General features: G+C 39.2%; 1 protein-coding gene across 9 annotated transcripts in view; it reads left to right on the top strand.

The window, feature by feature from the left end:
- Positions 1-21,141, top strand: part of RERE (arginine-glutamic acid dipeptide repeats) — a 466,088-nt gene that overhangs the window by 164,438 nt on the left and 280,509 nt on the right. The window lies entirely within an intron of this gene.

The following is a 21,141-nucleotide window of genomic DNA, read 5'->3' as shown; positions in this document are numbered from 1 at the left end:
AAAAATACAAAAATTAGCCAGGCTTGGTGGCATGTGCCTGTAATCCCAGCTGCTCAGGAGGCTGAGACAGGAGAATTGCTTGGTGGAACCCAGGAGGTGGAGATTGCAGTGAGCCAAAATTGTACCAGTACACTCCAGCCAGGGCAACAGAGTGAGAGTCTGTCTCCAAAAAAAAAGTCTTCAGATCAGAGGTCTATTGCTCTTACTAACTCAAGCTCTCTAATCAACAATAGTAGAAGTCATCAAACCTGCTTGGTTTTCCAGAAAATGTATTATGGTCACACTAGTGTATTGTGCCTTGTAACTTTGCTTGAAAAAAGATAGACCCAGCTTTCAGATGAGATCATCAAAACAAGTGAGTCAAAACCTGTTGGACACTAGCAAAGCCTTTCTTTTTCATTTGACGTATTGTGTGTATTAAGGTATCTTTTTTAGGCTGGGCACAGTGTAATCTCAGTGCTTTGGGAGGCGGATACAGAAGGATTGCTTGAGCCCAGGAGTTCAAGACCAGCCTGGGCAACATAGTGAGATTCCCCCATCTCTACAAAAAGTTTTTAAAAATTAGCTGGGCATGGTTGCACACACCTGTGGTCCCAGTTACTTAGGAGGCTGAGGCAGGAGGATCACTTGAGGCCGTAGCGAGCCATGATTGTGCCACCGAATTCTAGCCTGGGCGACGGAGCAAGACCCTGTCTCAAAAAAAGGAAGATACTTTTCTTACAGAAGCCAGTAAAACCTAGGTGAAATCATTTTGTTTCAGTTACTTTTATTGTTGAAGAGTGACATAAATTTCATATGAGATATAATTAGCAGATTAAAGCTGCCCATTATTATGTTATTCCGAGAAAGAGATTAAAATAGTTCACTGTGTTAGGTCCATAATCTGGAACAGTCATTTTGCTAAGGAATGCTGTCACTGTTCTGAACTTCACATCAAGTTCCAGATTCTCCTACATAGGAGTTTTTTGAATTTCAAAAGATGTCAGTGGGGCTGGGTGCAGTGGCTCATGACTGTAATCCCAGCACTAACCCTGTCTCAAAAAAAAAAAAATCAGTGTTAGAACTTAATACAGACAAATTTTTATTCACAACTACAGTTTCTTGGTTGAAGATTAACTGAGAAGGTATTTGTGTGATGTAAAGTTATCATAGTGAAGGTTTTAGAGCAGTTAGAACCCTGCTGTAGGGATTAAATGATGTATGTGTAGGTTACAATACTGTCTGTATTTATCTTTGATTTAGACTTAGCTATTGGGCAGCAGGAATTTCTTAGTGACTGAAGAATCTCTCATATAGTTACCACAGATTACTTGTTTGGGGCCTATGTCGTTCTAAATCATAGGAAAGGAACAGAATATGTTAACTCTTTTAGATGTAGATTGCATTATGATAACTTCATTATAATGCAAGATTGATTTATGGTCTTTTCTCCGGATAACATTTTAATGTGTTAATGCAGTTCAGATCATTGCCCAAAGGCAAGCTGCCTTGTGCAGTATTAAGTACTAACCTTTCTCAGCATTTATAATATGGAATGTTAATCTGGTGTCAGTGTGGACATTTCACCAAAAATAGTAGTTAAATACGTGTGGAAAACGCTGCATGTACAGTCTCCCTCCTGAGAGTCAGAATTAGTGACTCCTAGAATCCCTGCAATTAAGAAAACCTCTTTAACATGGAAAACAACTGCTATTTTCCCTGTTTATGGGGCTGTGGCACCCTGTTCTGCTGAATATCTCCCTAAAAATGCAGATCAACCAACAAACCAAAAAGTCTTGGATCTGGGCACAGTGGCATGTGCTTGTAGTCTCAGCTACTTGGGAGGCTGAAGTGGGAGGATCTCTTGAGCACAGGAGGTCAAGACTGCAGTGCTAGGCCAGGCGCGGTGGTTCACACCTTAATCCCAGCACTTTGGTAGACTGAGGCAGGTGGATCACAAGGTCAAGAGATCGAGACTATCCTGGTCAACATGGTGAAACCCTGTCTCTACTAAAAATACAAAAATTAGCTGGGCATGGTGGCATGTGCCTGTAATCCCAGCTACTCAGGAGGCTGAGGCAGGAGAATTGCCTGAACCCGGGAGGCGGAGGTTGCGGTGAGCTGAGATCACGCCATTCCACTCCAGCCTGGGTAACAAAAGTGAAACTCTGTCTCAAAAAAAAAAAAAGAGACTGCAGTGCTCTATGATTGTGGTGAATAGCCCTGCACTTCAGCCTGGGCAACAGAGAGAGAACTCATCTCTAAAATAAAAAACGGAGAAAACATTTTTGGGAAATTTCGTACATCATCTTGTACCTTTTACAGGATCTAGGAAGTCCTCCGGATATGGTTTGGCTCTATATACCTACTCTAATGTCGCCTTGAATTGTGATAATCCCTGACAAAGGCAGGACCAGGTGGAGATAATTGAATCCTGGGGCAGTTTCCCACATCGTGTTCCTGTGACAGTGAGTGAGTTCTCAGGAGATCTGATGGTTTTCTAACGGGCCTTTCTGCCTTTGCTCAGCACTTCTCTCTCTCACTGCCATGTGAGAAGGATGTGTTTACCTCCCCTTCCACCATAATTGTGAGTTTCCTGAGGCCTTCCTAGCCCTGTGGAACTGGGAGTCAATTAAACCTCTGTCCTTTAAAAATTAACCAGTCTCAGGCAGTTCTTTATAGCAGTGTGAGAAGGGACTAATAATACACCTCCTTTTTGAGTCTGAAAGAATATGTGAAAGGAGATTGCTAAGGGCTTATTTACAGAACGGTTCTTAAAGTGCTTGGGCAAGAACTATGTATTTATGGAGGCTGATAGTTTTTGAATGAATCTGAAAACCTCTGTGAAATGTGAAGAAGGTGTGCTGTCTCTGAAAGCTAAGTATGTTATGAAAGATCTGTAAAGGCCACACACAGTTTGGAAGATTCCTGTGGCACCCAGAGCATAACTGCTTCATGTGAGGTGCCCTTTTACTTGCGTGGAGGCTGTGCCTTTGCATCCTGCCAGGTCCAGTGGATGTTTGACTCTTTGGTAAGGAGACTGTCTTTGACCTTCTCAGTGGTTTCTTTTCTTTTTGGTGATGGATTTTAAGCTAACTGAGTTGGCTGCCTTCTCCAAACAGCCTTTTCTCTAAATGCGTACTTGTTAAATGCTGCCTGTTCTTAAGGTGTACTTAAACGGAGGAATCAGAAGTAGGGTACTGGGTGGACAAGGTGACTCATACCTGTAATCCCAGCACTTTGAGAGTCTGAGGTGGGAGGGTCACTTTGAGGCCAGGGGTTTAAGGCTACATACAGTAAACTACGTGCATTACATTACAGCCTGGGTGACAGAGCAAGACTCTGTCTCTTTAAAAAAGAAAAAGAGTACTGTGATTAGATTCTCAGATGGGAGTTGAGTTCTTCCTTTCCTTTGATTAGATTCTCAGATGGGAGTTGAGTTTTTCCTTTCCTTTGTTTTGTTTCCTGATTTTTTTTTTTTTTTTTGAGACAGGGTATTGCTTTGTCATCCAGGTTGTCAGTAGCGTAATCACAGCTCACTGCAGCCTCAACCTCCCAGGCTCAAGTGATCCTCTTGCCTTGGCCTCCTAAAGTGCTGGGATTATAGGCATAAGCCACTGCACTTGGTCTTTTACTTTCTGGTAAAAACAACTACAGTAACATCCTTTGTTGATGATGAAAAACCATTATCCTCACCCACTTGCAGAGATCCTGTGTGCTTAGTTGTATCTTAAAAGCTTAGGATCTGTGGAGGATATCGTAAAGGATGTCTTCAATGGATTACTAGTTTAAAAAAAAAAAAAAAAGAGAGACAGAGTCTCATTCTATCACCCAGACCGAATTGCAGTGGTGGACTGGAGGGCAGTGGCTTTATGATAGTTCACCACATCCTTCAACTGCTGGGCTCAGTTGATTCTCCTGCCTCAGCCTCCTGAGTAGCTAGGACTATAGGTGTTCGCACACATGGCCTATTAAAAAATTTTTTTTTTGTAGAGATGGTGTCTTGACATGTTACCCAGGCTAGTCTTGAACTCCTGGCCTCAAGTGATCCTCCTGCCTCCGTCTCCCAAAGTCTTGGGATTACAGATGTGAGCCACTGCATCTGGCCAATCACTAATTTTAAATGGTAGATTTTTTTTTTGAGACGTAGTCTTGCTCTGTTCCCTAGGCTTGAATGCGGTTACACGATCTCAGCTCACTGCAGCCTCTGCCTCCTGGGTTCAAGCAGTTCTCCTGCCTCAGCCTCCTGAGTAGCTGGAATTACAGGCGTGTGCCACCTCGCCCGCTAATTGTTGTATTTTTAGTAGAGACAGGGTTTTACCATGTTGGCCAGGCTGGTCTTGAACTCCTGACCTCAGGTGACCCACTTGCCTCGGCCTCCCAAAGTGCTGGGACTATATAGGTGTGAGCCACTGCTTCCAACTGAATAGATCTTTAACACTCATTTGTTTCTATGGGATATAAAGCACAAATTAAGATTTTTCATATATATTATTTTTTGCTTTCTACATCTCTGAATTGGTTTTACTACCCAGGTTAAGTGTAAATTATAGGAACCTCTCGAAATAACACTAAGAATGAGTGTACAGGGATACTTTGAGGATAAAAGTAGGCTTTTATATAACCATACTTTTTTGTCTCAACCTATATTTAAATTATTTAGTGTTTAGAAGCATGAGATCTTATGGAGAAAGTGAATATTATTTAGAATTTATCACTAAGGTTTAATCTCATGCATTGTCACAACCAGGTCTTTTTGACCTTTGCTCCTAAACTCTGGGATTACCTTAATTTGTCCTTAGATGCTCAGCGGAATGGATTTTGTTACTTACACTGCCCGTGTTCCCTCCTGCCTCAAGGCTTTGCACTTGCTCTTCTATCTCAGGAAGACACTAAATTATTACCTTTTCTTCAGCTCTCCCACCCCAGTGTCATTGCCTTTCCTCTCCCAGGTTAGTCAAATACATTTCCTTAATAAATATATTATAGCATTTTTTTTGTATCTTTCCTTCTAGCACTTAAAACAGTAGTTTTTTATTTATTAGGATTAATGTCTCCCTTCTCCAAAAAAACAGCAGTTCTTATTTTTACCCATTCATCATTGATGACAGATTCTTTTTTAAGACAGATTCTCGCTCTGTCACTCAGGCTGGAATACAGCAGTACAGTCTCAACCCACTGCAACCTCCACCTCCCAGGTTCTTCAAGCGATTATTCAACTGTTTCAGCTTCTGGAGTAGCTGGGATTACAGGGGTGCGCCATCACACCCGGCTAATTTTTTTGTTTTTAGTAGAGATGGGGTTTCACCATGTTGGCCAGGCTGGCCTCGAACTCCTGACCTCAAGTGATCTGCCCACCTCTGCCTCCCAAAGTGCTGGTATTACCAGGCGAGAGCCACCGTACCTAGCCTGTGTTTCATAATATTTGTTGCATAGAGAAATTTCTAGAAACATTTAAAAACATTAGAATAAAGCTTCTGGAAGTCTGTCTTGAATCACTTATTTCCCAATGAATGATTTAACAGACTTGTTAAAAATAAAAGCAAAACAAAAACCTTATGGGACTCTGTTGTATATTGTCCTTGAGTTGGATCTAACTTCTTGGTTGTCTGTCAACCATTACTCCCCTTTTGAGATGACTGTCATGGTAACAAATTGATTTATTACACAGCTGTGTGCAGCCAGATTTTCCTTCTGGGCTTCTTTAGCATAGGATATTGATTTCTGGCGTTTGCTGTAGGTGGTGTATTAACTTCTTTCTACTATTTTCAGTTAGGTTCTAGGAAATTTGATACCTTTATTTCTGGTCTAGGTAGAACTGGTTAAAAAATTAAATTCACATTATCGCAAGTTTTCTTTTGTTTTGGCATGTCAATATTGCTTGCTATTTGGATAATTGGAGTTTTTTCAAAAGTATATGTTAAGCTGCTTCTTTATTTTTTAGTATTTTGTTGTATTAACTGATAATTTTGTTTGATTGTCCAAGCTACCCTATAGTCCTAGAATATGTATTCCTTCTACTTTCATGAACAAAGTACAAAATATATATTTATGTAGATAAATTTTATATATAAAAGACAACTTAAGTTTGTGGTTTGTGAAAACTTAGGTCATACAAAATATTCGACCCTTTTATTTGCTAATTTTGAGGAAAAATGTCCTAGAAACTACAGTTGTTTACTTTGATCACTTAAGTGTTATTTTCTTTTGATGCAAGTAGAATTTAAGCTGGAAAAAATTCAAAGTATGCAAAATGAAACCTGAGGATCTATTTGAATAAAAATGGAATATACATATTTCTAAAAACTATTTAAGTGACTATAAGTCAGGTGCAGTGACTCACATCTGTGACCTAGTGACCTATCTGCATAATCTTTGGACCTTAATTTTAATTGGGAGGAAACACAATGAGGCTGTGTATTAGTTTGTTAGAGATGCTGTGGCATAGTATCACAAATGGAGTGACTTATACATGGTTCTGGAGGCCACAGGTCTAAGAGCAAGGTGTTGGCAGAATCGTGTTACCTCTTTTTCTTTTTTTCTCTTTTTGAGACAGGGACGCCCAAGCTGGTGTGCTATGGAGCCATCGTTGCTCACAGCAGCCTCAATCTCCTGCCTCGGCCTCCCGAGTAGCAGGGACTATAGGCATGAGTCACCATGCCTGGCTAATTGTTGTATTTTTTGTAGAGACAGAGTTTAGCCACGTTGCCCAGGTTGATCTTGAACCTCCTGGGCTCACGCTGTCTGCCCAGCTTGGCCTTTCAAAATGGTGGAATTTCAGGCATGAGCCACTGCACTTGGCCTCATGTTAACTCTGAAGGCATCAGGGAAGGAACTGTTCCAAGCCTCTGTCCTTGCTTCCTTGCTTTCAGTAGTTTGCTGCTTTGTGACAGCATAGTGGTGATCTTTTCATAGGATTCTCTTTGTATATATATCTCTGTGTCTATCTACATTTCTTCTTTTTATAAGGATGCCAGTCGTGTTGGATTAGGGCTCACCTTACTTCATCTCAAACTAATCATACCTCCAGTGTAATTATATCTTCATATGACCTTATCTTAGTTACATTGGCAATGCTGACCCTGTCCTTTTTTTTTTGATCCTTGCTGTAAGTTGGTTTATGACCCTGTTCTTTTTTTGGGGGTTTTTTTTTTTTGAGTGGCAGGGAGAAGGGTCTCACTCTGCTGTCCAGGCTGCAGTGCAATGACATGAACACGACTTACTGCAGCCTTGAACTCTCAGGCTCAAATGATCCTCCTGCCTCAGCCTCTCAAGTAGTTGAAACTACAGGTGCACAGCACTCTGCCCAGCTAATTTCTAATTTTTTTTTTTTGTAGAGAAGGGATCTTGTTTGGTTGTCTAGGCTGGTCTTGAACTCCTGGCCTCAAGCCTTTCTCTTGCCTCAGCCTCTCAAAGTGTTGGGATTACAGGCATGAGCCACTGTGCCAGGCCTTACCTGTTCTTTAATAAGGTCACATTCTGACCTATTGGGAGTAAGGACATATGAATTTTGGGAAGACGGCTCATCCTGTAACAGGCAGGAAGAGCTTTGTTGTTAGGTAGACTCAGGTTTAAGTGATTTACACTTGAATGACATCTTCAGTTCTCTTAGTAGGATGCCTTTGGAACAGTTGGGAAAATGTAGTTCTTATTTGCAGTCATATTATGGTGAACTTTTAGTTGTGGATTACATTAATTAACGTTTCTTCTGTTTCTATTGAAATTTTATTTCATCTTTTAAGTGATTGCATTTTCATGTATATTAGGAAGTTATTAATATTCTGCATATGTGAAAGACAATTCTTTAGCACATAAAAATTATTAGTTCATGAGGCTAGAGGAAGGCGAAAATACTAAAGTTATTCTTATTAGAGAAATGGGAAGTGATATTTGAGATTAATCACATCTTTTTTGATGAGATAGGGAAAGGATCGTTAAGTATCATGAAACCTGTACTGTAGTAGTTCTCTCCTCCAAGCATTGGCCACAGATTGGCATCCCATAGGAGTTGGTTAGGAATGCGGAATCTCAGGTTCCACCCCCAGTCTGCTGAATCAGAATCCATGCTTTGTATAATAAGATGCCCAGGTGATTGAAACACACGTTTAGGTTTGAGAGTCGCTTATGACTCATTAGTGCTTCCCAGTTTTTTTCAAGCTAATGCAGAGATAGAAAATGAGTCCATTGCCTTGAAGGTGAGAGGATTAGTACCCAGCATGCTTGTCACTTACTTATGGCAGATCAAAAATTAAAGGGAAAAGACATATGATTTCTTGGCTTGAGATTTTGAGGTGAAATACAATGCATGCAGTTCAGGAAGAACACAGGTGGCTGCAGAATTAAATTCTGGCCAAATGAGTGGCAATAATTTGGATCTTTTAAAGTGCCTGATTGCAAAGTGAACTGTGAACTTGGCTGTAAACAGACAGACGTGAGGGAGTGAGGGACCTACAACATGGATGACAACCAATTTTAAAGCACCTGCTATCTTCCAGTGCTGGGTTTGCTTTGAGCTTGTAGTTGGTAGTCCTTAGAAAATTCCTATCCTACCTAGATATTATTTCCCTTTTACACAGATGAGGAAACAAAGACCTGGAGGCCAAGGTCATGCAGCTGGTTTGTAAAATTGTATGGGCCCCTGAGAATTGGTTAAAGCCAAGAATGAGTGGACATTTGCATAAAATCCTGAGGAGAATACAAAAACCAAATGCACCTGTATTGAAGGAAAAAGAGGAGATAGACCCATTTCTTTGAAAATGCAAATGATATAATTACTTTTCTCTTTTTCTCTTTTTTCCTCTTACTCCTAAAATTATTTATAGTTCTCCTGTTTCCACATCCAGTTGGGCAGTGGCGAGCATCTGTAGTCCCAGCTACTCAAGAGACCGAGGTGGCAGGATCACTTGAGCCCAGGAGTTTGAGGCTAGCCTAGGCAACATAGTCTGTAAGGAAACTGCAGGAAGTAAGCTGAGAAGGGGAGAGGTAAATTGTTCAAGAATGTATAGGCTAATGGTGATTCCTGGATTTTGAACCCTTAGGAACTGGAAGAGAAATACACAGTTTCTATGATCTAACAAAAAGGAAACATGTTGTATGCATGAAAAGTTTTTTGAATGCAAGGTGGTGTACATTGATCACATAACACAAAAGACAGTTTGTTGTTAGAGTAACTCACATCATGGGTGGAAAGCTGGCAAAACGTCTCCGAAAACTACTTGGAATGAGAGCATTCAGATACTTGGTTGGCCGGAACTACTGACCATTCCAGCCAGGTGCTAGCACTGGAATAGGGGGCCCTTGGGCATCTTCCTGCCCTTGCTGTCACTCAGAATTCACAGTTCCAGAAGAGTAAATGTAGTATGTCTACCCTGAATTGTATGCACATACCTTGTATAAAAAAAGACAGAAACCTTGATTTCTTGCTTTCCCAAGCCTGCACATGGTGGGGCTAAGGTTATTCCCCACAATGAGATTGGGAAGCAGTTTGGTAGGGGAAATAGATGTGGGGTGGCTATAAGACCTTGTTATTGCATGTGGATATTTAGCAATGGTTTGTTTTGCTATGTGTGTGATAAGTAAGTAAATAGGGGAGTGATGTCAATAAAATGTGCAGTTTATGTGGTTCGTGTGCATCTTTTGGTAGGCAAGGAGTGTGACCGGAGGGAATAGAATTATATTATATACTTTAATGGTATAATGTGGGATTATATTTTAGCAGGAAAGGAAAAAAAAGTAGGTGAGAATTTAAATTTTCAGTTTGACTGTTGCACAGGCAGGAGCTTTCTTATTTCTATTGAAAATGAAATGAAAAATGAGCACCTGTCCCCCAGGAATCCCTCCCCAGAGAGGCGCATGCTAACATTATACTCTATGGCAGGTTGCCCTCCTGCTGTGCTCACCTTCACAAAAACCCCCAGATTACTGCATTGTTTTGGTGCCTTCAAGCCAGCATCTGTTGTTTTCATGTTTTTTCAATACTCCCTATAGCAGCATGCAGCCACTCTTGGGTATCTGCCTGGGTTTCTTAAGTGTTGAGTTTTAACAAAATAGCCATCTGATTTCAGAGTTTCATAGACATGAGTAGTCTGCCTTTTACTCTGTATTTTATATAAGTCCTTTTATTTTTAGTGAATATTTTTGCTGAGTATGTGGTCTTCCCAGTAACATATATTGTGTCTTAGCAGAAATATCTACATAAGAAGCAGTGAACTACAATGTGTTAAAAAAACAAAACAAAACTGTGTTCCAAAGGAAGCAGAAATGTTCTTTATGTGGCTTTGTAAAAATCCTGCTTAATAATGAGCAAAAACATGTTGAAAGGTAACTCTTTGAAGGTATTTTTATGAGCAATTAATGATCACATTCAGGAATGCAGCCTGGTGTTGATCTACTCATGGATCCCACTCTTCTACCTCTTAACTTGCCACCTTCCTGGGGCCAATTGATCCAGCAATTGTTTGCCCCCACTAGGATTTTAAATTCTTGGACCCCCCCCCCCTTTCACACTCACTCACACCTATGACATCCTCTATTTCCATTTCTGTTGTGTGTCTTTTTCCCTGCTGCAGGACAGGGATATTTTTCTTGATGTATCCCAGATGCCTTAGGAAAATGTATCCCAGGTGCCTCAGAAAAGTGTCTAGCACATTCTAGGCACTTACTCATTCCCTAGATAACCTATTAGCATAGGCAGAGTTAGATGCTAGATTTGAGTGCTTAGACCTGGGTGTTTTAGGTGCTTCTCTTGGGCAGCATTGTCTCAGCTATGCTTTCTTTAGTAGTTGGGTAGTAGACATGTGCACCGAGCAGTGGATGGGAGGACTTTTTGGGACGAGTCCTTAAGATTGATATTTATATGCAGAAATGACTGTCCAAAACTTTACCTTGGTTTAAAGAAACTGATATTCAATTCGTTAAATTTACAAATTGAAGGACACTGTTCTACTTTTTAAAAAAATTCAGTTTATAAATTCATTTATAAATTAAATATTTTAATCACTTTTAAGGGATTTTGAATTATGAATTAGTCTTGTTTATAAACTCATTAATATCTTCAACATTTAAGCTTGCTATTACTAGTTTAATATTTTAATAGTCTTTTTAAAAAAAGTCTATGAACACAAATCTCAAATGTGTAACTCTTCTTATAAGTTACTTAGACTTATAAATGAAACAATCCTAAAAAATTATCTTAGATGTTTCAGTGTTGTGCATAAACTTCCTTAGGTTTCGTCTTGACCACAAATCTGAACCAGTTACACACAGAGAGAAAGGACAGCATAATCTGGTACCCCACAACGTGGAGTAGAGGACAGCCTCTGTGCCTTTGTCTTTTCATCAATAAAATGGGGATAATAATACCTACCACCAGAATTGTGATGGGGATTAAATCAGTGTATACACAAGCACATATGTGTGGAACTCAGAAAGGGCTAGTCTTACATTAAAATCTTTGTTAAATGTTACCGTTTTACATTGGAATTATAAGGCCAGTTTCTAACAGACCAAATTCTTTAAACTATATGATTAAAAATATGAAATATATTCTGATTTTTTAGACCCCCAAATGTTAATATGATACTTTTGATTCTGTTAAATCCTTCTGTACTTTTCTAAATCTTCACAGGGATAAAAGATGCATTTTAAGTTAAGGAAGGAAGTGAACTACCACCCTAGTTAATTTGATTACTTAATTTTTAATCTTCCTTGGTTTGAAAGATAGTTGTTAAGTCTCCATTGTCAAAACTCCAAAAAGAGATGACCCCAGGCCTCACATTATCTAATTCTGAATGAGGAAAGACAGTGAATTAGTTAAGATGTCACCATTATAAACTGGGGTAAATCATGAATATATTCAGAGATGTTAATTGCCTCACTGTTGTGTGATATGTTCTGTGAGTCTTATTGGTTGGTTGTAAAAGCAAGCCAACAGCCTTCAGAAGATCTTGCCTGTTGAGCACGGAACCTGGAAGTACTTGATTAATTCAGGAGTATGTGGAGAGACAACAGTGAGGCAAGGGGTTCTTTTGTTTGACTCTCCAAGCTAGATACCAAAATCAGTCTGGTGGACTGTGACAGAGTTCCAGTCACAGTGCAACAAGATTTATATTTACCTAGAGTCTAATTGGACTGAGATTTCCTGCGGTTATATTAAAATCCTCTGTCCTTTTGCTTAGTGAGCAAGCATTTGAACTCCTAAGCTCTGGAGATTTAGCTTTAGCTGGCTCAATTAATTGTTAAATGTTCCCCTATTATAATTATACATTGATGCCCTACTTTGTAGTAGCTAAGGAAATTGCTGAAAGAGTTGTTTAATCTGTTATACTCTATCAGTTTTGTAAAAAACCCTTTTTAAAAGGAAACAATTTTGATTTGAAGTGGCACGGTGGTATTTGAGCTGGATAACGTAATTTAAATGGAAATGAAGGACTTTGGCTCTTTTCTTGACAGAGATTGGCTTGTATTTGACATTGACCCATGTGTTTGTCATCTTTCCAGATATTGCCTTCTATTTATTCTGACAGCTTCACCAGCTGAGAAAACCAGACTTTCCAAAATTAAAAATATTGTCTTTGAATTTCAAGATGCAGCAGTGCATTATGTTTGTTAAATTACTTAAAAATGTATGTGGACAAGAGTGATTTGTTGTTTTTAAAAGTTTTAAATACTGCAGAATAGATGCCTCTGTGCATAAGTTTTGCTTTGGAGCTATGTGAATACCCTAAGTACTAGAAAAAGTAAGTATAAATGCTTCCATATTTTACTCCTTCCTTAATATTATCTGAGTTTTATAATGCATATTTTAAGTTTCAGAGATAGATGGGCGAAGGTAAGTTAGTCACTTGTTCTTTTAAGTGAACGCTTAAATACATGGAAATGGATAAATTTCTAGTCACTTTACCAAGTCAATTGAATTCATACATAATGACTATTTGTCATTATATATGCATTAAATATCCAGTACTTCTTTTTCATTAGTTGACCATTAAAAATGTACTCAAGCTAATTAGGCAACACAGTATATGTTAGGTACAAAAGATCCTCCATCATTGTTCACCCATTTAACTCATAAATGTGTTTTCTGACATACATCTCTAGATTTCTCTATTCAGTTACCTTTGCAAGAAATGCCTTTTCAGTTATGTACAGTGTGATAGCATAATGTGTAAAATGTATAAACTGAACTTTAAAAGGCAAAGCTACAATTTTATAACCCTTTGAAGGCTGCGGGCATTCTTCTGACTTTCTTTGTGTGCTGGACAGATGTTGATACTTGACAGATAGAATATTAGTGTCTTACCGTAGACTGATCAATAGAGATTCATACAGTTAAAAAAAAGATGGGAGGGGAGCTTTGATTATGGTTATATCTCTATTTTAGAAAGGGAAAATGGAGTGAGTTTATGATACAGATTTTGAACATAATTTCAATATGTTGTTTTCTTTCTTTTCTTTCTTTCTTTCTTTCTCTTTCTTTCTTTCTTTCTTTCTCTTTCTCTCTCTCTCTCTCTCTCTCTCTCTCTCTCTCTCTCTCTCTCTCTCTCTCTCTCTTTCTCTTTCTCTTTTTCTTTCTTTCTTTCTCAGGGTCTTCCTGTGCCACCCAGGTTGGAGTGCAATGGCACAATCTGGCTCACTGCACCCTCTGCCTCCCAGGCTCAAGCAGTCCTCCCCACTCCAGCCTTTTGAGTAGCTAGGATCACAGGTGCACATCAACACGCTGGGCTGTGCTTTTTATTCTAAATTTTTACATTAACATTTTAATGTGTTTATACAGCTCTGTATGACTTGGCTCTAAGGCAGGCTCTCATTATTATTAATCTTTAGTTTTCAGACTTTACCTTTCCTGGTCATCCCATTGTGCTGGTATTATAAAATGTAGCTACTGTGCACTTGCCAGATTGATTGTGGCAATGGTAATAATACTATGTATAAGTATATATATTTTTCTTTAGTAGAGGGAAAGGAAGTGGCACAAAAAGATCTCATCTGGCTGGGCGTAGTGGCTCATGCCTGTAATCCAAGCACTTTGGAGGCCAAGGCGGGTGGATCACCTGAGGTCGGGAGTTTAAGACCAGCCTGACCAACATGGTGAAACCCCATCTTTAAAAAACAACAACAAAAAACAAAAAAAACTCACCTGGTATTTCGTATTTTTACATTGTCAGGAACAGTTTAGCTGAAAAGTAGTGGTTTAAATACCACTATTTAACAGCATAAAAATACACATAATGTTTTGAAGTTTGCATTTGAGAGTTACTCTATTAGCACTTAAACTTGGGGAGATTATATTTCTTCCTTGCAAGGAGTTATATAACAGTTTCTAACTGACAGTGGAGGCTTGATTTCTAGTTTGTTCCTTGTACTGGCTGGAAGATATTTTGTTGGAGAAAAACTCTGAGCTCTCTTTCAAGGTTATAAACTAGAATGATTTTGAAGTCTGCAGCAGCTATCCCCAAAATAGATATTTGGCATCGTGGAGTGCAAGCTTTTTAAAAATTGCAGTTGGCATTCAGGTCAGGATTGGTGGAGGCTGGCTGTTGTAGAGACCATCAGTTTTGTCATATGTTTTACTTCTATTATCTCCCAGTTGTCAGGATTCTAAGTGCTGTGGCATCTGATACATGAACATATGGATTTCCAACGCCCTTTTCGGTGTTGTGTCTGTAACCTAGCTTCTGTAATGATTAGAAGACTACCCATTTTTATGTTCTCTCCCCTGAATTTACTTACTGCTTTTTCTTTTGCCCTTTGAATGCATATATATTTGGCTATAGACTTAAAAAATGTTTATTCCATAAATTCCCTCCTGCATTTTCCCTTTTTGATGAACAAATAATACATTTTCAAGGAATAATAAAATGGGAAAATTTTCACAAGCCAAAGTTAAAATAGAAACTACTTCACCACTGTTAACATCCATCCTAGGTCAGTTTTCTTTTTCTTTTCTTTTGAGACAAGAGTTTCATTCTTTGTTGCCCAGGCTGGAGTGCAGTGGCATAGTCTTGGCTAACTGTAACCTCCGCCTCCTGGTGGGTGCAAGCAATTCTCCTGCCTCAGCCTCTCAAGTAACTGGAATTACAGGCACTCACTATTACGCCCAGCTAACTTTTTTTGTGTTTTTGGTAGAGAATGGGGTTTTACCATGTTGACCAGGCTGGTCTGGAACTCATGACCTCAGGTGATCCCCCTGCCTCAGCCTCCCAAAGTGCTGGGATTACAGGCGTTGAGCCACTGCACCCGGTCTGTATGGTCAGTTTTCTTAGTGAACATATATGGAGTTAAGCTATTTGCAGTTTTGTAATGTGCTTCTTAACATGTCCTGAATTTATTTCCATGCCAGTAATTGTAAATCTGAACTGTTATGGCTGCTTTGTATGCTATTCATGCAGAGATACATAACCTGGGGTATATGGCCAACCAAGGAGAATTTAAGGGATTGTGAACTTGGGTGAGGAAAAAATTGCACTTTTATTTTTCCAATTCATCAAATTTCAAATGACATTCATTCAGCATTCACTTCATTTATGAAGCTCAGTGATAAGCACAGTAATATTGGCAGTGCCTGTGACATTAATATAAATTATAGATAGTCTCCTATCACATCACATGGAGAAAAACATCTCAAAATAATGTTTATATTCCTCATTACTTTGAAATTATGAAGGTTATTGAGGGAATGACCTTCAGGAAATCCTGTTATTTAATGAATCAACAAAGAATTATACACATTATTATATTCCAAATTGTTTTTCTTCATATTATGATAAGTATTTCAGTATATGTTGCTTTTGTACATTAAATTTTTTCTGAGAACAGGTATATAGAATGCTAAAGTCATCCATGGTACAAAAACAGTATGAGATGCTCACACATTAATAGTTATATGTCACATTTTAACTAGTTCTGTACTGTTGGACTTGATGTTTTCCAAATCCTCTCCATTCTAAACAGCAGTGATGAAGGTTGATACATTTATTTCAGCTCACTTTCCTAAGGAATGGAATTGCTGAGTTAGTATGTCTGGACATTTAAAGATTTTAAATGTATTACCATTACAATTATTTCTAACCAGCCTGGTGTGTCATAGGACTTTGGCCTATGAAAGTGACTGAATTTGTGGTTTTGAAATTGGAGAAATGTCCTTCTTTAAATTTAATGTTAAAAAAAGAAATTGGAGAAAGGTTGTATAGATAGATCAGGACACTTTGTGACATCTTTGAATGGCAAATCTTTGCCACCTGAGTGGATCAGACACGTGTGTGCTCTTCTTTTGGTCCCCTGGTTAAGGGTATGGAAAGGAGGTAAGCTGTGGCAACACGGATATCGTCTTTCTAGTATGAAGCGAATTGTGGATTATAATCTGAGAATTGAGGATGGTGTCAATTTTGGTCAGCTTTAACTTGTATGAATGATACAATGGCCTAGAAAAGTTGTTTGTCAGTAGTCCCTATATTTTTGTGGAAGAAGCAGTCATGTATTCTGTCTCAAGTCCTGGCATCAAACCTGTACAGAAGTGGTGTAAGAAAGAGGGGAGACTGAGTATTGCCAGCAGATACTATCCACCTACCCTACAAGGAATGCCAGCCAGGCTGCAGGAGAAGTTACTTGTGCAACCTTGGAGTAGAGTCATGCTAGGGACTTGACTTCACTGTAAAGTCTTTTAGGGGAGAAAGTTGTGGACTTTGTCAGTCTCATTTCTGTCTGCCACTAGGGGTTGGTTCATAATCCTAGTAGAAGGTAATAGTTTGTTTTCTAATGAACCTATTTTAATCATTCTAAATTAAGAGCTCTGTGTTCTACTTTTTAATGCACTGGCTAGAGTCATCTCTTCTAGCTTTTTGTATTTAAAAAAATTAGAATATTTTCCCCAAAATTTGTGTCTTGGATGCCACTAGGGGATCTAGAAGTTTAAATTTAATGAATGAAATGTAAATATTTTGCCGATTTAAAAATAATTTACAAAGATATTTGCATATAATGGCCAAAAATACTGAACTGTGAATCAGGAGACGTGGGTTCTCGGCTTGGTTCTTGAGCTACAGACATAGCTTCTGTTACTCCATTATATGTGGCCTCTATTCTCTTTGTTCTCCCATGCCGCATCTCCTGCTCCACTTCCAGGCCATACATTTGCCTTCAGACTACCAGGAAAAAGCAAGAAGGGTAAGGCTTCCCCTTTTCAGGATTCAGTTTCCAGAAGTTGAAATATTATAGGTCTGCTTATATTTCATGGCCAGAACTTTGCCTCATGACTGAGTTAGCTGTTAGAGAGGCTGGGAAATGTCTTTATTCTGAGGGGCCATGTATCCGGCTACACACCAGATGTTCCTTTTCTTTTTCTTTTTTTCTACCTTGTTTTTGAGATGGGATTTACACTGTTGCACAGACTGGAATGCAGTGATGATCGTAGCTCATTGCAGCCTTGTACTCCTGAGCTCAAGGGATCTTCTCACCTCAGCCTCCTGAGTAGCTGGGACTACAGGTGCCACAATGCCCAGCCGAATGTTCTGTTAATAAGGAAGAAGGGGAGAATGAATATTGGGTCCAGCTAGCAGTCTCTGTTTCAGAGATAAAAAGTAAGTAACCATTAAAATTATTGAAGACGGCAGAGCATTGTGACTCACACTTGTAATCCCAGCACTTTAGGAGACCAAGGTAGGCAGATCACCTGAGGTTGGGAGTTCAAGATGAGCCTGACCAACATGGAAAAACCCTGTCTCTACTAAAAATACAGAATTAGCTGCATGTGGTGGTACATGCCTTTAATCTTAGCTAGTCGGGAGGCTGAGGCAGGAGAATTGCCTGAACCTGGGTGGCAGAGGTTACAGTGAGCTGAGATCGTGCCATTGCACTCCAGCCTGGGCAGCTAGAGCAAAACTGTCTCAAAAAAAAAAATTATTGAAGACATACAGTTGTTTCCATGTCTACCTCTTATATTAGATTGTGAACTTGTCAAATGAAGGACAGTGTTTTTTTTCACCTTAGTATCTCCAGCACTTACAGGGCACATTGGTGGTGCCCAGTAAGGTTGTGTGTGAATGTTTTTATGAAACTGTGATTCTCTTTTTATAGAATGTTTCATATTCATTTTTATTTTTAATATAACCTTGACAAGACTTGTCTGTAAGACAAAGGGTCTTTCTTATTCTTTATTTAGAATGGAGAAGTCTTAATTTTTCCTCCCAAAGTTCTCATCCATTTTGTCTTAGCAGATGTTCCAAACATGATTTTTTCAAGGTACAGTTTACAAAAGGAACACGCTAAGGCGACACTCTCATTAAGTGTTATATTGACACTGAGCAGCTGCACTCATTTGTTGAACGAAGTCTGTTGTGTGTACAGTTTCATATAGAAAGCATCCAGAGCCTCTTATGGCTTGAACAATAAACAGAATCTCTCTTCTCATTTTAGGAATCAAGAAGCATTTAGATACTTTAAATACTATGACCTTGCTCAGATCTGTGCTAATTTTGATTATAAAAGTGACAGGTGGACAGTATATTACCAGACTAAATCCCTCACATCCATAGAATTCTTTTTTGCCTTAGTATATTGTATATTTCATAAAGCAAAATCACTATATCATAGGGAGATAGATGATTGCAATCATAAGGAGATAGATGATTGGAAATTACTGTGTAGGTAGAATTATTTTTTCAAAATCTCTGTTGAATATTTGTAAAATGACATTTGTAATTCAGAGTGGCCTGAAGATCTTTAATGGAAAATTGAGGTCTCAATATAGGAAAGTGTCTTGATGTTTTAAATTATTCTTAAAAAAAATTTTTTTTTCTTTTTTTTTTAAGATGGGGTTTCACCATGATGGCCAGGCTTGTCTTGAACTCCTGACCTCAGGTGATTCACCCACCTCAGCCTCCCAAAGTGCTGGGATTATAGGCGTGAGCCACTGTGCTCAGCCCTTAAAATATCTTTATTCTTTGACTTCAACTAGAAAAAGTAGGCTGGGCACAGTGGCTCACGCCTGTAATCCCAGCACTTTGGGAAGGAAGCCTAGGCGGGCGGATCACAAGGTTAAGAGTTGGAGACCAGACTGGCCAATATGGTGAAACCCTGTCTCTACTAAAAATACAAAAGTTAACTGAATGTGGTGGCATGTGCCTGTAGAGGCTGAGGCTGAAGAATCGCTTGAATCTGGGAGGCGGAGGTTTTAGTGAGCTGAGATTGCGCCACTGCACTCCAGCCTGGGTGACAGAGTAAGACTCTGTCTCAAGAAAAAAAAAAAAGAAAAAGTAATACCTGCCTAAACAACAGCAATGACAGCAACAAAAACCCAAATAAAAACAACAACAGTTGAAGGGAAAGAAGGAGGAGGTATGGGTAGAATTAGAGAGTAAGGGAGCAGATTTCATTTGCCCCTTATATAAACTAAAGCAAACAGTTAAATTTGAAGCCCACTGACTCTTCCATAGATTTTGAGTAAGCTAGTAGAATTTATTGGGGGTGTTAGATGTCAGCTATAGTATTAGTAGCATTTTATCAATCAGCCAATAAAATAAGAGCACGGTCTTCTGTGCGTGCAGCTTTGTACAAGATGTTTTGTAGAGGTATGGTAGTGAAGGACAAAAAAAAGTAGAAAGGATTTTAGCCCTTGATCCTTCATTTTGTGGAGAGAAATTACTCTCATTCAAGGAAAGATGTTAGTAATAGGCAGTGAGTGAGCAGATAACTCAATATAGAAAAGGTTGTAAGTTGGTGGCATTTGGGTTCTGGAGGTGGGGCAGGGTTGTAATAGGACCTGCTTGAGGAAGAGCGTCTCTCATAGTAGCAGTGGCATGAGGATGGGCATGGCTTGGACTTGATTGAAATGTGTCTATAGCAGAGGAGAAACAAGGCCAGCTGAGCAGACTTTGCTTGCTTAAAAGGGTAATGGAAAGTGTTTCTCTGTTTTTCCTTTACTTCTCATCTGTCATTCTGTGACCCTGGTGGTTTTAGTTTGGCGCAGCAAATTCTGGGTCCCTTACCTTATTACTTGGATGTTGATTTGATAACGTTTCTCTTTCTCTCTCTCTCTCTCTCTCTCTCTCTCTCTCTCTCTCTCACACACACACACACACACACACACACACACACACACAGTCTCTCTCTCTCTCTCTCTCTCTCTCTCTATCACACACACACACACTCTCTCTCTCTGACAGAGTCTCACTCTGCTGCTTAGGCTGGAGTACAGTGGCACCATCTCTGCTAACTGTAGCTTCTGCTTCCCACCTCAGCCTCCTGAGTAGCTGGGACCACAGGTGCATGTCATCATACCTGACTAATTACTATTATTATTATTATTGTATTTTTTTGTAGAGACAGAGTTTTGCCGTGTTGCCCAGGTTGGTCTTGAACTCCTGGGCTCACACGCTCCATCTGCCTCAGTTTCCCAAAGTGCTGGGATTACAGGCCTGAGCCACCGTGCCCTGCCAATAAGTTTCTTTTAAGGTGCATCTTTGCATACCTTTTTCTCCTTTAAGCGTCTCTTAAACAGTTAGATGGATGTTTCCACTTCCATGAATGGTTAATCACTCAAGAAGGAAAATCACTCATGGGATTGTTGTGATTTCTAGTAAATAACACTCAGAAATAAGTTTGCACACATGTGTGTGTGTGTAAGAGACAGGGTTTTGCATTGTTGCCCAGGCTGGCATGCAGTGGTGCTGTTATAGCTCTCTGCAGCCTCAACCTCCTGGGCGTCAGTGATCCTCCCACCTCAACCTCCTAAGCAGCTGGAACTGCAGGTGCCTGCCACCATGCTCAGCTATTTAAATTTTTTTTTTTTATATTTTGGTAGAGATGGAGTCTCACTACGTTGCATGGCTAGTCTCGAACTTCTGGCCTTAAGTGGTCCTTCTGCCTCCGCCTCCCAATGTGTTGGAATTATAAGTATGAGCCACTAAGCTTGGCCATAAGTAAAGTTCTCATAAACAGAATATCAATCTCAGAAGCAATTTGGTGTATATTAATATATGCCACGTGCCTTGATTGTGTATTTAAATTAATGTGGGATATTTAGTCTACTTTTAATAAATTTCACTTAATATTGACATTGTAAGTGATTTGAAATAGATAAGAAAGTCATCATCTCATAGTAAGTTTTAAAAAATGCCTTTTAATCTTGAATTTTGCTAACTTAAAAAAAATTCATATTAGTAGAAC

Source organism: Callithrix jacchus, chromosome 7 (genome assembly GCF_049354715.1).
Source record: "Callithrix jacchus isolate 240 chromosome 7, calJac240_pri, whole genome shotgun sequence".
In the NCBI taxonomy this organism is placed as follows: domain Eukaryota; kingdom Metazoa; phylum Chordata; class Mammalia; order Primates; family Cebidae; genus Callithrix; species Callithrix jacchus.
The sequence above is the reverse complement of the archived record's forward strand: the minus strand, read 5'-3'. Positions and strand labels throughout refer to the sequence as shown.